Source organism: Bison bison, unplaced genomic scaffold (assembly GCF_000754665.1).
Source record: "Bison bison bison isolate TAMUID 2011002044 unplaced genomic scaffold, Bison_UMD1.0 scf7180017864249, whole genome shotgun sequence".
NCBI classification, from domain to species: domain Eukaryota; kingdom Metazoa; phylum Chordata; class Mammalia; order Artiodactyla; family Bovidae; genus Bison; species Bison bison.
In genome coordinates this window covers 3,184,306-3,188,690 of record NW_011494821.1, presented here as the reverse complement: position 1 = coordinate 3,188,690, position 4,385 = coordinate 3,184,306, and the positions used below count along the sequence as shown (strand labels likewise).

Genomic DNA, 4,385 nt, shown 5'->3' with positions numbered 1-4,385 from the left:
CACATTGTCCATACTATATGTTTATGCCTGTATTACCTTGTTGAAAATCTGTATTAAAATATTATAAAATTTAGTTCAAGATATTTTAATTCCAAGAGAATAGTTGATTTTGTGTATGTGAATGCCCTTGTTTAATAGAAGTAACTTAGTTAACAAACGTTTGTTGGTGCTGATGTTGCAGACAGTTGGAGAAATGCATGGAGACAACCAGAGTGGAGTCTCAGAGTTCCTCCTCCTGGGGATCTCACAGAATCCTGAGCAGCAGCGGGTCCTGTTTTGCATGTTCCTGTCCATGTACCTGGTCACAGTGGTGGGAAATGTCCTCATCATTCTGGCCATCGGCTCTGACTCCCGCCTACACACTCCCATGTACTTCTTCCTGGCCAACCTCTGCTTCACAGACCTCTTCTTCATCACCAACAAGAGCCCCAAGATGGTGGTAAACCTTCAGTCTCAGAACAAAGCCATCTCATACGGAGGGTGTGTGACTCAGCTCTATTTCCTGGTCTCCTTGGTGGCTCTGGACAACCTCATCCTGGCCACGATGGCATTTGACCGCTGTGTGGTCATCTGCCGCCCCCTCCACTACACCACAGCCATGAGCCCTGAGCTCTGCATTTTACTCTTCACCTTGAGTTGGGCCCTCTCTGTCCTCTGTGGCCTCATCACACCCTCCTCATGACCAAGGTGACCTTCTGAGAGTCCTGGAAGATCCGCTACATCTTCTGTGAGATGGACGTCCTACTGAGGCTCGCCTGTTCTAAATCCATCACTCACACAATGTTGATTGTCACAGGCTGCTTCATCTTCTTCACCCCTTGAGGGTTCATGATCACGTCCTATGTCTGAATTGTCAGCGCCATCCTCCAGATACCTTCAGTGTCTGGGAAACACAAAGTTTTCTCCACCCGTGCCTCCCACTTGGCTGTGGTCTCCCTCTGCTGTGGGACACTTGGTATGGTATATCTGCAGCTTCTTAAAACCTACACCATGAAGGACTCAGTAGCCCCACTGATGTATGCTGTGGTGACACCCATGATGAATCCTTTCACCTACAGCCTGAGGATCAAGGCCATGCATGGGGCACTGGGAAGACTCCTCTTAGAGAAAGCCTTCCAGAGGTTGGCATGAGGTAATCTGGGCATTGAAGTGGTGATTGCTTCAACTCGTGTCCGAGGCATTATCCTATGGAGGACGCAGGAGTGATAAAGGCACACTCGTTGTTTAGTCACTATGTCGTGTCTGATCCTTTTACCACCCCATGGACTGTAGCCCACCAGGCTCCTCTGTCCATGGGATTTGCCAGGCAAGAACACTGAAGCAGGTTGCCATTTCCTTTTCTAGGGAATATTCCCGACCCAGGGACTGAACCTGAGTCTCCTGCACTCGCAGCTGGATTCTTTATCACTGAGCTGCCTGGGAAGCCCCATGAGAGCATAGATCCTGCTCAAAATGAGCTTATATCTCTGTGATGAGGAAAGGACACCTATGTGTAACCAGTGTCCCCAGACCTCATCAACCTTGGCATTAAATAAGGTCATGTTAACTCTAATACTAAAATTTTGCAGGATCAAAGTCTTCCACTTGTCTGACCATAGGGCCACAGTGCCACCATCCCAGTCTTTCATAATATACCCAGTTGTGGCCTGGAGAGGGGACTCTCTAGCACACTCTTGGTCTTGAGCTCTGACATGGTCTTGGGACCTGCTTCCTGTGAGCCATTTGGAGACACCTGCATTACCCCCACTGAAGGTGCCCTGGGTGAGGATATCCATTCCGCAAGCTCTGCGTTTCACTCCTCATCTTGTGTTGGGTGCTCTCTGTCCTCTATGGTCTCATCCACACCCTCCTCAGCCACATCAGCGTTGCTCTCTCAGACCTCAAAGCAATAATGACTGTGGCTTTCTCCTATTTTCCTTTTCCCTGTGGAGAGACCTCATCCCTGAGCACCCCACCCTATCCTGTGTTATGCCAGCTCCTCACTCCATGGTCCCACCTCTCCTTGCAACCACTCTACCCTGCACTCAAAGCAAAATGTTCAAGCGTGATCAGCAAATGCTCATGGACAGGATTGGTGGTGGAAGCAGAAGTGGGGGAGGTAATTGTGAGACCCTATCTCTACTTGGTTCCACCAGCCTAGTGTCAAGTGCAATGGATAGAAAAGGAGAAGTTACTGATGAGAAGATGAGTCCCTGGGTTCTGGCAGTGTGAAAGAAGGAGCAGTCCTTTACAGATGAATCAGCAGAGCCAGCACTGACCTAGACGTTGAGAGACAGGGAGAGTAAACTTTATCTGAGGTTCAGTTCATTCCACTGATAATGACTGAATGCGTATTAGTGGCTTAGACTGTTTTACAAACATGAATCAGGAGCTCATAAAGGACCAAGGAGGGAGGCTACCTTATTTCTGTGTCTGGAGGCAGTGTTCATGCTCTGAGCATGTGGGTTGGGGAGAAGGAGGGGGAAGACTCGCCTGGCTTGTTAGTGATGGGGAATTCAGGGAGGGCTTCCTTGAGATGGTAAAAGCTGAGCTCAGAATTAAGGCATGCTGATGAGTCGAAAAGTGAGTAGAGCAAGGCAAGGTAAGATCACTGGGTGAATGGTATGGGGGGAAGTATTTGTCTTTGGAGCAGATAGCCAAGCTCTCACACCCTGTGAGTGTAGCAGAGCTAGTCTGGAGGAAGAAAGACTCCTCTTCTTTCCTGGCAAGGACTCAGCCAATGAAAAGCCATAGATCCTTTGTTGACCACAGCCCTCTTAACTTCCCTTTTCCCTCTATGAAAGTTGCAAGGTCTTTTCTCTAGTTACAGCAAGTGAGAGCGACTCTTTGTTTCAGTGCCTGGGCTTCTCATTGTGGTCACTTCACTTCTGGGGCACAGACTTTAGGGCATGTGGACTTCAGTAGTTGGGGCACATAGGCTCAGTAGTGGAGTTCCTGGGCTTAGTTGCTCCATGGCATATGGGATCTTCCCAGACCAGGGATTGAACTGGTGTTTCCTACATTGGCAGGCAGGTTCTTTAGCACTGAGCCACCAGGGAAGCCCCCATCTTTGGTCGTGAGCTCCACCAAGTTTCCAGTCTCCTACCTGGATCCCAAATCCCCACAAAGTCACTTTTGTCTGCAAGTGTGTGTGTGTGTGTGTGTGTGTGTGTGTGTGTGTGTGTGCACTCTATCAAGTCTATTTGTAGCCCCATAGACCATAGCCCGCCAGGCTCTTCTGTCCAGGAACTCTCCAGGCAGGAATGCTAGAGTGGGTTGCCATTTCCTCCTCCAGGGGATCTTCCCGACCCAGGGATTGAACCCACATCTCTTCTGTCTCTTGCATTGGAGGGGGATTCTTTACCACTAGCGCCACTTGGGAAGCCCACTTTTGTCTGCATAAAGTGAAGTGAAGTGAAAGTTGCTCAGTTGTGTCCAACTCTTTGCGACCCCATGGACTATACAGTCCATGGAATTCTCTAAGCCAGAATACTGGCGTGGGTAGCCTTTCCCATCTCCAGGGGATCTTCCCAAGCCAGGGATCGAACACAGGTCTCCCGCATTGCTGGTGGATTCTTTACCAACTCAGCCACAAGGGAAGCCAAAGAACGCTGGAGTGGGTAGCCTATCCCTTCTCCAGCAATCTTCCCAACCCAGGAATTGAACCAGAGCTTCCTGCCTTGCAGGCGGATCCGTTACCAACTGAGCTATCAGGGAAGCAGTACGTTTGTCTGCTTATGGCTGCTAAATGGTTCTTGCTGAGGGCACACAAGCAGAGGACCTCCTATTTGCTTTCTTTCTCAGTCTTTCTTTATGGTTCTTTTCTAGCTCTGAGGAAGGAAGTCACCACATTTTAAGAGGCCCTAGGGTCAAGGAGCTGAGGCAGCCTCCAACCTCAGGCCAGTGAGGTCCTGAGGTCCTCAGTCCCCTAACCTGCAAGGAACTGAGTCCTACCAATGACCATGTGAATGAATGTGGAAGCTTTCCTTTCCTCAGTCAGGCCTGGAGAGTTACACCACTGGCTGATGGCTTGATCGTAGCCTTGCGAGAGCACTCAGGTCAAATATTTTTGATGAAATTTAGCATCCATATTGAGAGTTTCTATAAGTTTAAAATATACATGATTCTAAGGACAGTATGAAAAATAAGAATGTAAAATATCTCAGTTATAATTTCATAATATTGATTATATGTTGAGATGATAATGTTTTAGATATATGAATAAAAGAAAATGAATCATTTAAATTAATTTACTTGCTTCAGTTCAATTCAGTTCAGTCACTCAGTTGTGTCCGACTCTTTGCGACCCCATGAATTGCAGCATGCCAGGCCTCTCTGTCTATCACTAACTCCTGGAGTTCACCCAGACTCAGGTCCATCGAGTCAGTGATGCCATTCAGCCATCC

General features: G+C 48.3%; 1 pseudogene; it reads left to right on the top strand.

Moving 5' to 3' along the window:
* The first annotated feature begins 154 nt into the window (after positions 1-154).
* Positions 155-1,131, top strand: LOC104994067 (annotated as a pseudogene).
* Positions 1,132-4,385: the final 3,254 nt, after the last annotated feature.